Here is a 13,441-nt window from a genome sequence, read left to right as displayed (position 1 = left end):
CAGCTCATTTGCTGCTGAAGCCTTCATCCATGTTACCTCTAGATTTGACTATTCCAACGCACTCTTGGCTGGCCTCCCACATTTTCCCCTACGTAAACTAGAGGCGATCCATAACTCGGATGCTTGTATCCTAATTCGCACCAAATCCCTCTCACCTGTGCCCGCTGACCTACATTGGCTTCCGGTTAAGCAACACCTTGATTTCAAAATTATCATCCTTATTTTCAAATTCCTCCATGGCCTTGCCCCTCCCTATCTGTAATTTTTTCCAGCCCCACAACCCCTCAAGATGTCTGCACTCCTCTAATTCTGCCCTCTTGAGCATCCCTAATTGGTGGCTGTGCCTTCTGTTGCAAGCTCTGGAACTCCCCGCGTAAACTTCTCCATCTCGCCATCTCTTTTTCCTCCTTCAAGACGCTTCTTAAAACATATCTCTTTGACTGAGCTTTTGGTCACTTGCACTAATTTCTACTTATGCAGCTCGGTATCAAATTTTTGATCTCATAACACTCCTGTGAAGCGCCTTGGGACGTTTCACTTCGTTAAAGGCGCTATATAAATACAAATTGTTGTTAGTGTTGCTCCAGTCATGATCAAGGCACAAATGTTGCCTCTAATTTTTGTGTGTGCGCGGTCCCTTTGGTGCGAGGTATCTGTTCCGGCGACAGCAGCTGGTGAGCGACCTCCCGATTGGAGCGCAGCCACCCCGCCCCGCCCCCCCCCCCCCCACCTTAGGGGGAGCATTGGTAGGCACCCCAGCCTCATTCCTCTAATGCTGGAGAGCGAGGACTACAGAAAGGAGCAGGCAGACCTCAAACAATCCATTGGTTTTTTATATGGATTTTTAAGCCTTCTCCCATTGTGAACCCCCAAAAACATACTCACTCAAACATCTGCCACCCCACTTACTTCACAGAGTTCACAGAAGCATCGAAAATTTACAACACAGAAGGATGCCATTTGGCTCATTGTGTCCATGCCGGTCAAAAAAGAGTTACCCAGCCTAATCCCACTTTCAAGCACTAGGTCGTAGCCCGGTAGATTACGACTCTTTAAGTGCACATCCAAGTACTTTTTAAATGTGATGAGGGTTTCTGCCTCTACCACCCTTTCAGGCGGTGAGTTCCAGGACCCCACCACCCTCTGGGTGAAGAAATGTTTCCTCATCTCCCTCTAATCCTCCACTGCCTCCAATGGCAAAAGCACCACTCGCAGCAACTCTGTAAAGTGCTGCGGGTGATATCAAGAGTCACCGTCGGAGGGACTGGTACCTCCGGCCTAAAGCTGCTGCTGCATGTAGATTGTATCTGGCTGGAGCCGGCCTGGTCTTTCAGCCCAACAATTCAGATCAACAATGTGCGCATTTGGCATTGCTGATCTGCATTGACTTTCCTCCGACATCCGCCAATTATAAAGGCAGGCTGGTGACACAGTACTCTGGCATTTCAATCAATAATGCCACAGAATGTAAGGAGGCAGTATTCCGAATGCGATGAGCCCTTGGTCTCAAGTGAAAATAGGAAGATGACAGGTAGATACCAAAGAGAGAGAGGATGGAAAATCGTGAGGTGCCACTGAGAAGCAGTTAGAGAGTAGAGTAGGCTAAGGTCTGGGAGGTAAACTTGTTCAGGTTCACAAGACATTAGAATCAGCACTTCATGTTTAAATAAAACTAATGGGATACTGGGGTTTATGGAAAGAGAAGTAGAATATAAAAGTCAAGAGGCAACGGTGGAATCTATATAAAATCTGAGTAAAACCACATTTCGAGTGCTGTGTTCAGTTTTGGGCTCCGCACCATAGGAAGGACATTGAGGCCATATAGATGGTTTAGCACAGATTCACTGGGACACTTCCTGGTATGAGAAATACAAATATGTGAAAAACTGGTGCTGTTTTCATTGTAAAAGAGATACAGGGTGATCTGAGAGAGGTGGTTAAAATTATGAAATGCTGGGACAAGGTAGATAGAAACAGATTGTTTCCAGTGATTGGGGAATCTAAAATATGGGGACGGAGACATGAGATTAAATGTTAGAGCTTTAGATATTTTTATACAGCATGCATTATTGGAGTTAGTGATTGAAGTAGACACCATGTCAAAATTTATGATAGATGGTTAGATAGATGTTTGAAGGAAAGGGTGATGAAGGGATATGGGAAACAAGAGGACACATGGAATTGAGACTACTGCTTGTGTGGAGGATAAACAACAAAATGTGGTGGTTGGGCCAAACTGCCGGTTTCCGTGTTGTAGCATTGACATAATTCAATGGAAATGATTTTACGATGCAGAATGGCATTTTAAAGGCTTCTATCTACAGCCAGGCCTCTGGGAATGTTAAATTTCTCATAATGAATCAATGTAATATGTTACATTTTTACAGCTCATGAAATCCCAGCCCAGGAGCAATAAGGAACTGGAAATCCCAGTTCAGTGCAATGTACCAGTGAGCAAGCCCAGATAAGCTGATGCTGTATTTACAGCTATTCCCGCATAGAAACATAGAAACATAGAAAATAGGTGCAGGAATAGGCCATTCGGCCCTTCAAGCCTGCAGCACCATTCAATATGATCATGGCTGATCATGCAACTTCAGTAACCCATTCCTGCTTTCTCTCTATACCCCTTGATCCCTTTAGTCGTAAGGGCCACATCTAACTTCCTTTTGAATATATCTAACAAACTGGCCTCAACAACTTTCTGTGGTAGAGAATTCCACAGGTTCACAATTCTCTGAGTGAAGAAGTTTCTCCTCATCTCGATGCTAAATGGTTTACCCCTTATCCTTAGACTGTGACCCCTGTGGTTCTGGACTTCCCCAACATCAGGAACATTCTTCCTGCATCTAACCTGTCCACTCCCGTCAGAATTTTGTATGTTTCTATGAGAGCCCCTCTCATTCTTCTAAATTCCAGCGAATATAAGCCTAGTCGATCCAGTCTTTCTTCGTATATCAGTCCTGCCATCTCGGAATCAGTCTGGTAAACCTTCGCTGCGCTCCCTCAATAACAAGAGTGTCCTTCCTCAGATTAGGAGACCAAAACTGCACACAATACTTAAGGTGTGGTCTCACCAAGGTCCTGTACAACTGCAGCAAAACCTCCCTGCTCCTATACTCTAATCCTCTCGCTATGAAGGCCAACATGCCATTTGCCTTCTTCACCGCCTGCTGTACCTGCATGCCAACTTTCAATGACTGATGTACCATGACACCCAGGTCTCGTTGCACCTCCCCTTTTCCTAATCTGGACACAACCTGTTGCAGACAATGTTAACTCTGCTGGAAATGGTACAGGCAGGGGTGGAGGGCTTAAGATGTCGGTGGAGTATCACTCCGTGTTCCCATTGTAATGTATGCACCTGAGAATATGCTCACAGGTTTGTAGAGCTGTTGCATTGTGAGTGGCTTAGCCAATCGCGTGACATTCACAAGACTCAATAAAACCCCAGTCAGTTGGGTGTCGGTCATCCGCGATGAGGCATGCAGTTGTGGGCCTAGTGGATGAACTGGTAATGTGTAGTGTGATTGTTAAACCTTTATTAATAAACCAACTCATTCTTAATAGCAATGTGTTGCTTTGAATTCTTAAGCAAAGAATCCATGAGACAAATACATTACACCCACCATCCCAACCCCACCGCCATTTTAACTTCCCTCTGAACAGGCACGCGAGGGGCCTACTTTACATGGAAAAGCCGATGATTTCATCAGCACCACTCCACCATATTTTACTCATGGATTCTGGAGCACAATGTGGGGCCCACCCCAACATGCACTGTTACGGCAGGAGTCCATGGTCTGGACAGAAGAAGCCAAGGTGAGTTAAAAACTTTTACTTTTATGCGGGCTCTTTATCAGCCAGGAGGAGCAGGAGTTCTGCTTTACCAGCCCTGGTCTTGCCTCTCCTCCCCCATCCCCCCGCCCCCCCCCCCACCCCACCGCCTCTGCACCAGGATCTTCACCCAAACCAACTCCTCAGTACTAACCAAACCAGGGACAGTTCCCTTCAGTCCCTGTCGTCCTTGGGCTCACGACTCAATTTTTGGACAGATGACAGTGAAAGACTATTTAAATGAGGCTCGGGAGTTAAAATGTCCCAGGCCTCATGCTGACTCTCCCGCAGAAGAGTTCCCTCCCACCCTGCACCCCACCTGCCCCGAATGCGCCCCGAGTTAAAATTGGCCCCAATATCTCTGAGAAAAAAATCTGAGAGAAAAATGTGTTCGGACTTATTTTATAGTGAACCTTGCCTGTAACTCTTTTCTATTACCACCGTTCTGCACCCTTACTTACTCTCACATACCATTCACTGTTACCCTCTCGAACACACCCACTCCGAGGACTTGACCACAAAAATCTAGGCTGACATTCCAGTGCAGTGCTGAGGGAGTGCTGCACTGTCGGAGGTGCCGTCTTTCAGCTGGATACGTTAAACTGAGGCCCCATCTGCTCTCTCAGGTGGATGTAAAAGATCCCATGGCACTATTTCGAAGAATAGCAGAGGAGCTCTCCCTGATGTCCTGGCCAATAATTATCTTTCAATCAACATCACTAAAACAAATTATCTGGTCATTATTAATATGTCCTTACTATACAGTATAAATGCACACAAGGCCCATACTTGAGAGAAGGTCACTCTGTGCCCAGTAATCTTTATTAGCCAGCACTGAAGTGATGAAGGTGGGTGGAGCTTCCCCTTTTATACCTGCAAGTCCAGGTTAGGAGTGTCTCCCATAAGTTCACCACCCAGTGGTCAATGTTCTCACGGTGTACAACTTAGGTCAGATTATACATGGGTTACAAAGACAGTTGAATACATGACATCACCTCCCCCCCAAAGTCTTATTGGGATCACAGGTTAAGTCTCTCTGGTGGTTTACGCTCCCTTGTAGAGCGCCTGAGTTGGGGCTCCGGTTGTTGGGCGCTGGCCTGAGTGTCTGCTGTTTGCGGTGCCTCAGGCCTGTCCGGACTGCCATAGTGACTGGGCTCTCCTCCACTTGGTTCCGGTGTTCGGTCACCTGTGGTGGAGTGAACTCTACATCATGTTCTTCCTCTGCTTCTTCTATGGGGTTGCTGAACCTCCTTTTTGTTTGATCCACATGTTTGCGGCAGATTTGTCCATTGGTAAGTTTAACTACCAGAATCCTATTCCCCTCTTTGGCAATCACAGTGCCTGTGAGCCATTTGGGCCTTGCAGCGTAGTTGAGGACAAAAACTGGATCATTTACATCAATACATCGCGCCCTCGCATTCCTGTCATGGTAGTCACATTGTGACTGGCACCTGCTCTCAACAATTTCTTTCATGGTGGGGTGTATAAGGGATAACCTGGTTTTGAGCGTCTTTTTCATTAGCAGCTCTGCGGGTGGAACCCCTGTGAGCGAGTGTGGTCGGGATCTATTGGCCAACAGGAAGCGTGATAAGCGTCTTTGTAGGGAATCCCTTGGATTCTGAGCATCCCCTGTTTGATTATCTGCACTGCTCATTCTGCCTGGCCATTTGAGGCCAGCTTGAACGGTGCCGTTCTGACATGGTTGATACCATTTCCTGCCAAGAAGTCCTGAAATTCAATGCTTGTAAAGCACAAGACATCCGGTAGACCATGGGCGGCAAACATTGCCCTTAGACTTTCTACCGTGGCAGAGGATGTGCTTGAATTAAGAATGTCACACTCAATCCATTTGGAGTAGGTGTCTACTCCAACCAAAAACATTTTTCCCATGAAAGGACCTGCGTAGTCCACATGGATGTGTGACCATGGCTTGGTGGGCCAGGACCAGGGGCTAAGGGGGGTGCTTCCCTGGGCGCATTGCCCAGCTGGGCACACGTGTTGCACCTGCGAGCACAAAGTTCCAGGTCTGCATCTATCCCTGGCCACCAAACGTGCCTTCATCATGACAATGCCCGGGTGCTCATTGTGGAGTTCTCTGATGAACACCTCTCTACCCATCTGGGGCATGACTACTCGGTTTCCCTATAGTAGGCAATCGGCCTGAATCGAGAGTTCATCCTTGCGCCTGTGAAATGGTTTAAATTCCTCAGGGCAAGCCCCGTACGTAGTTGCCCAGTCCCCACTCAGGACACATTTCTTGACTAAAGACAGTAGCGGGTCTCTATAGTCCAGACTTTGATCTGATGGGCTGTCACGGGTGAGCCTTCGCTTTCGAAAGCTTCAACAACCATGAACATCTCAGCAGCATGCTCGGTTGCCCCCTCGGTGGTGGCTAGTGGGAGCCTGCTGAGTGCATCGGCACAGTTTTCAGTGCCCGGTCTGTGCTGAATTGTATAGTCATAGGCGGCTAACGTGAGTGCCCACCTTTGTATGCGGGCTGATTTATTCGCATTTATGGCCTTGTTGTCAGCCAAAAGGAACGTTAGGGGTTTGTGATCTGTCTCCAGCTCAAATTTCCTGCCAAAGAGGTACTAGTGCATTTTTTTTACTGCATAGACACATGCAAGCGCTTCCTTTTCTACCATCCCGTAGCCCCTTTCTGCCTGGGACAGACTTCTTGAGGCATAAGCTACCGGCTGTAACTGACCCTTGGCATTCACATGCAGCAACACACACCCGACCCCATAGGACGATGCATCGCACGTTAAAACAAGTTTCTTACATGGGTCATATAGCGTTAACAGATTGTTGGAGCATAACAAATTGCGTGCTCTATCAAAAGCCCTTTCCTGGCTGTCCCCCCAGACCCATTCGCGACCTTTGCATAGGAGCACGTGTAGCGGCTCTAACAGCGTGCTCAATTTGGAAAGAAAGTTACCAAAATAGTTCAGGAGCCCCAGGAACGAATGCAGCTCCGTCGTGTTACAGGGTCTGGGTGGTCTCTGGATCGCTTCTGTTTTGGATGCAATAGGTCTGATCCCATCTGCTGCTACCCTCATCCCCAGGAATTCTACCTCTGGAGCTAGGAACACGCACTTCGCCTTTTTCAGTCGCAGCCCTACCCGGTCCAGTCTGCGTAGCACCTCCTCCAGGTTGTGGAGGTATTCTTCAGTATCGCAACCCGTGATGAGGATGTCGTCTTGAAAAACCACCGTCCTTGGAATCGGCTTGAGGAGACTTTCCATATTTCGTTGAAAGATCGCGGCGGCCGAGCGAATCCCGAACGGACATCTGTTGTTCTCAAACAACCCCTTGTGTGTTGTGGTGGTCAGCTTCTTCGACTCACTCGCCAGCTCCTGGGTCAGGTAAGCTGAGGTCCGGTTCAATTTTGAAAAAAGTTTGCCACCGGATAGCGTCGCAAAGAGGTCCTCCTCTCTCTGTAGCGGGTACTGGTCTTGGAGTGACACATGATTGATGGTGGTCTTGTAATCAGCACATATCCTGACCGACCCATCCGCCTTGAGCACTGGCACAATCGGGCTCGCCCAGTCACTGAATTCGACTGGCGAGATGATGCCTTCCCTCAGCAGGCGGTCCAATTCGCCTTCTATCTTTTCCCGCATCACGTACGGCACCGCTCTGGCCTTGTGGTGTACTGGCGTGGCGTCCGGGTTTATGTGAATCACTACCTTGGTCCCCATGAAAGTGCCAATGCCGCGTTGAAATAATGAGTCAAATTTGTCCAGGACCTGTGAGCATGATACTCGCTCCACAGAATAAATTGCATTAACATCTCCCCATTTCCAGTTCATGACAGCAAGTCAACTCCTCCCCAGTAGTGCGGGACCATCCCCCGGGACAATCCAGAGTGGCAATCTGTTCTCCGAATCTTTGTGGGTCATGATTACCGTGGCGCTGCCTAGCACCGGAATGATCTCCTTTTATATGTCTGTAGCTATGCGTCAATCGGCACTAATTTTGGCCTCCTGGCCTTGGACGTCCACAACTTGTCGAAATGTTTGATACTCATCAGGGACTAGCTCCATTGATACTGGGATGCCATTGAGGAGCACTTTCATCATTATCGGTGGCGTCCTGGTGTATGAACTGTATATGTGCTCCACATGAACTCGCTGAACTTCAGCTTCCAGCAGTTTCCCCCAGTGTTCATTTGTCCTTGTAGGGCTTACATCGGGCCCATCCTCCTCGTACATCAACCTGGCTGCAGACTTCCTGCACATACACGCCAAGTGACCGCTGATGTTGCAGTTTCTGCAGGTATATTGCTGATACCTGCAAGCTCTGGCTGAGTGTTTGCCTCCACACCTCCAACATGAGCCGTTGCTGGAAACAAAAGGTCCATTACCAGTTGATCGTCTCTGACTGTTTCTGTAACTGTCCTTAAGCGCACCAATAACAGGTGTTGATGGCCCCATTACTGGCCGCATGAATCGCCGTTCAGCTAACCATTGTCTCTGTTGAATTCCCCCTTTGGGTTCAACTACATGCTCGGGCATGTCCGATTGCCCCTGCCTGCCTGGAGAACTGTGTCCCGCGTTAACAATGTTGACTCCCTGTCCCTTTGCTGCATTTAAACCAAGATTTTTGTCAAACATCATTCTGGTCTCTTCCTCCCCTGAGATAAATGTCTGGGCCATCAAAGCCGCTGTTTCCAGGGTCAAATCTTTGGTCTCAATCGGTTTCCTGAAAAGCCCAGCGTGCCCGATGCCCTCAATAAAAAAGTCTCGCAACATCTCCACTCTGCATGCTTCTGGGAACTTACATAGACTCGCCAGTCGCCGGAGGTCTGTCACGAAGTCTGGAACGCTTTGCCCTTCTCGCCGCCGGTGGGTGTAAAACCGGTGTCTTGCCATGTGCATGCTGCTCGCCGGTTTAAAGTGTTCCCCGATCAACTTACTGAGCTCTTCAAAAGTTTTGTCCGCCGGCTTCTCTGGCGCTAGAAGATCCTTCATCAGGGAGTACGTCCTGGATCCACAAACCGTCAGGAGATGAGCCCTGTGTTTATCAGCGAATCCTGTCCCAACCATTCCTTGGTGACAAAACTTTGCTGTAGTCTCTCAATAAAATCGTCCCAATCATCACCAACACAGTACCCTCTCGTCTGTGCTGCTAATGGCCATGCTCGCGTGATTTAAATCCCAGTTTCTCATCGGCAATTGTATGTCCTTACTATACAGTATAAATGCACACGAGGCCCATACTTGAGAGAAGGTCACTCTGTGACCAATAACCTTTACTAGCCCGCACTGAAGTGATGAAGGTGGGCGGAGCTTCCCCTTTTATACCTGAAAGTCCAGGTTAGGAGTGTCTCCCACAAGTTCACCACTTGGTCAATGTTCTCACGGTGTACAACTTAGATCAGTTTATACATGGGTTACAATTACAGTTGAATACATGACAATTATCACATTGCCATTTGTGGGAGCTTGCTGTGTGCAAATTTGCTGCCGCGTTTACATTTACAATAGCGACCACACTTCAAAAAGTACTTCATTGGCTGTAAAGAGCTTTGAGACGTCCGGTGGTTGTGAAAGGCACTATATGAATGTGAGTCCTTCCTTCCCTGCCTCCTTCCCTCCCTTCCTCCCTTCCTTCCTTCCTTTCCATGTATGCTCACTAGTACACCCTCTGCTCTCTTTATTTTGAAAATGAAGACACAGCAAGTTGAAAATGGGACTCAGGATAAGGAAGTGAATGTTATTTTTCCCTCTATTCTAACCTCAGTTCATCAATCAGTCAGGCGATGCTAATATCTGGTAGCAGTCAGCCACATCAATTTTGTGACTTTTAATTCTCTTGCAGAAACTATTGATCTTTCTCAAGTTCCTCTGCATTCATTACTTAAAATTCCTGCTTAAAATTCTAACTTTCTTCTCTTTCCCCCGGTGACTAGGCTCTAATGATCTCTGGACATTACACTCTGAAATAATAGCAACCATGACCAGAATAATGTGGCAATTGCGCTGATATTTTATACATTTTCATTTGAATAAGCACGAGCACTGCTCTTACTGTGATTGTCATTGCATTTATATTGTAATAATTTGATCTCAAAAGCTCTTTGAATAATCTCGCCACCTTACAAAGTAGGGGCGCCAGCTTTGTAACTGGCAAGACTGCAGTACTGCTGAATACCAGATCCTCTTGAACAGTTGTTTTCTCTGCGGGAGGGAGGGAATGATTAAAAATGTTTCTTACGGTCTTTGGAAAGAGGGGGGGAAACATCTCCCTATGAGCAGGTAAAAGGCATGTTACCCAGAATAACATGCCTTGGTTGCTTGCATAGACATTTTAATAGAGACAATAAACTTCAAGGCAAAGACAGACAAGTAAGGGGTTGTTTTAAGTGGAAGAGCAACCAGAATCACAGATCTGCCCTCTTACAATCTGACTCATGAGAATTACTCTGCTTTCTACACACAGCTGTCATTTAAAGACACGGACAATACTTGCTCTACTGGCCATTAGGGATGTTACCTTTCAGACAAATATTTAAGAATAGGACTTGACTAATGCTGACTGCTCTTGCACCTGTTTTAAAGGCAGGAGAGCATCTTGTTTACAGACAGATTTCAAGCTTCCCAACCTGTTAGCTGATATTCCACAGTGGAAGAATTTGAAAATTAAGAACTGTATTTTTTTAGTACACCTATGCAGTACTTCACAGGTGTAATGTATGCATTTGTGAGCATGCTCACAGGTTTGTCGAGCTGTTGCCTTGTGAGTGGCTTAGCCAGTCACGTGATGTTCACAAGACTCAATAAAACCCAGTCAGTTGGGTCTAGGTCATCGACGATGAGATATGCAGTTGTGAGCCTAGTAGATGAACTGATAATGTGCAGGGTGATTGCTAAACCTTTGTAAATAAACCAATTCGTTCTTAATAGCAATGTGTTGCTATGAATTCTTAAACAAAGAATCCATGAAGTAAATAAATTACAACAGGAAGGTTACACTTTTATAAAATTTGGCAAGTATGTCAGAGATGCGAGCATATTGTTTTTTTTAATAGTGAACAAATTGACTTAAAAATTGTTGGAATGGCAAAAAAGAGGAAAAAATCTTTTGCATTCCATCAAATATTCCATTATATTTTAGCCCCAGAGCACAAGGGTTTCTGGGAGGTGTTCTTGCACTATGATTTCTATCGTTGCCGTCTCCAAGCGTATGTTCTTAAACATGATAGCCTGGTATCCCACTGGGGTCGTTCCGCAGATACAAGTGCAGCAAGATGAAGCCCCCATCCATCCTAGCCTGCATCCATTGACCTGTCCCAAATAATACACTTCTGAAGGGTACTCATTGTTGTAATGTAGGAAATACAGCAACCAATTTGAGCACAGAAATCTCCCACAAACAGCAATGAAATAAATAACCAGATCATCACTCTTATGTGTTGGTTGAGGTATAAATGTTGGCCAGGACACCAGGAGAACTCCCCTGCTCAACTTCAAATAGTACAATGCAATCTTTTACTTCCACCTGAGAGGACAAATAGGACCTTGCTTTAACGTTTCATTTCAAAAACGGCACCTCCGATAGTGGAGCACTCCCTCAGTACGGCACTGGAGTGTGAGCCTAGATTATGTGCAGAAGTTTTTGGAATGGGGCTTGAACCCACAACCTACAGACGTAGAGTCAAGAGTGCTACCACCTAGCCAAGACTGAAAGCTTAAAATAGAAAATATGAGAATGCATGGGATCAGAAAAGCCCATATCTTTCCAATGAGTTATGTATGATTTCCACAATCCACAACTTATTAAATTTGCCTGCATCAATAGAGGCACAGAGTACAAAAGCAAGGAACCTCGAGGCCCAGACTGAGCTCGTTGGGAGCAGCAGCGGGAGCGGACGGACCTGTGAGGGAACCGGCGGTAGTGGAGTGCTTCAATAAAGCCCGAGGTTCGAGGCACAGACCGGGCTCATTGGGAGCAGCAGCGGGAGCAGATGGACTGCTTTCGAATCAAGAGTTCGAAAAAACAGGGAGAGGGGAAAACCCAAAGTGTGACATCACAGGAAAACAGCTAAGTGATTGGTTGGTGAGCATTTCTCTTTTTTTCTCTCTCTAAACAAGGGCGTTGGTTTAAACTAAGAGATGGGAAATTAAAAAATTTCATTCGGGGTAAGTAAAACAGTAAGTAAATTAATAATTAGAGTATTAGCACAGAGCAGCTTCACCAGAGTGCCAATTTCACCAGAGTCAAGGGAATTTGGCGAGTGTGGGAATTCGGTACAGTGGGGGGCAAGAGATGTTGCTTGATATATAAAAACATAAATATAAATAAATAGGGTTAAATTAGGACTGTGGGCTAAGTTACAGTAAAGCATATAACTAAATTTAATAAATTAAACAAGGTTATTACCGAGATTAAAAACTAGAAATAGTCAATTGAGTGATATTTCAAAACTTGAAAACCTAATTAGTTAAGTAAAATACAGTGCAGATGGCAGGGCAGGTGATGTGTTGCAGCTGTAGCATGTGGGAGCTAGTGGACACCTGTGTGAACCACAACAACCACATCTGCAGTAAGTGTCTGCAGCTCGAGGAATTTCAGCTCAGATTTGATGAGCTGGAGTCTGAGCTTCGGACACTGTGATGCATCAGGGAGGGAGAAAGTTACCTGGGCACTTTGTTCCAGGAGGCAGTCACACCCCTTCGGTTAAGATTTGTTCCGTTGTCAGGGACAGGAGGGTGTGATTACAAGTGAGGCAGGTATGGGGATCCAGAAGGTAGCACTGGAGGAGCCTCAGCCCTTGCACTTGTCCAATGGGTACAAGGTTCTTGCAGTATGTGTGGATGAGAGCAGGGACTGCAGGGAGGATGAGCAAATTGACCACAGCACCATGGCACAGGGGGCCATTCAAGCTGGGGGAGTAAAAAGAAATGTAATAGTGATCGGGGACAGAATGTTAGGGGGATAGATTCTGTCCTCTGCAGCCTAGAGAGTGAATCCCAAAGGCTGTGTTGCCGGGGTTAAGGACATCTCCTTGGGGCTGGAGAGGAACTTGGAGTGGGAGGGGAAAGATCTGATTGTTGTGGTCCATGTAGGTACCAACGACATAGGTAGGACAAGAACGAGGTTCTGCGGAGGGAGTATGAGCTGCTAGGGGCTAAATTGAAAAGCAGAACCACAAAGATAAAGGGCTCAATTTTCCCCAGTGATTTGCGCCATTTTTTTTGTCGCAGGCCACTTTTTTTGGCCTGTTAAAAAACCCAAGTTTCCCGATCAATTTGCACCAGCGTAACTCAGCTAGTTACGATTTTTTTAGGTATGTTTTTTTTGAGCCAAAGCGGGCATAACCTGCCACGCACACCAATTGTGGCCATTTAGGGAAGTTTGGTCAGCTGTTACTCCAGTTCTTCTTAGGCCAGTGTATGTGGCCTCTTGTAGAAAAACCTTCTGGAGAGTTAAGGAAATCGGCGCAGGTAAGTGCAGCAGATGCTCGGACAGCAGCAGCAGGAGAGGTAAGAGAGAGTGGGAGAGAGGGGGGAAAGCCTTTTGGGTATAGTTAGGTGTGGGGACAGGGAGGGAGGAGGCCACTCGGCCTGGGATAGGTGCAGGGGAGCGGACCGAGAGGCCA

General features: G+C 46.7%; 1 protein-coding gene across 1 annotated transcript in view; it reads right to left on the bottom strand.

Moving 5' to 3' along the window:
* Window positions 1-13,441, bottom strand: part of LOC139276919 (copine-9-like) — a 615,931-nt gene that overhangs the window by 533,310 nt on the left and 69,180 nt on the right. The window lies entirely within an intron of this gene.

The sequence above is a fragment of the Pristiophorus japonicus genome, chromosome 12 (assembly GCF_044704955.1).
Source record: "Pristiophorus japonicus isolate sPriJap1 chromosome 12, sPriJap1.hap1, whole genome shotgun sequence".
NCBI classification, from domain to species: domain Eukaryota; kingdom Metazoa; phylum Chordata; class Chondrichthyes; family Pristiophoridae; genus Pristiophorus; species Pristiophorus japonicus.
This window is presented reverse-complemented; position numbering and strand designations above follow the sequence as displayed.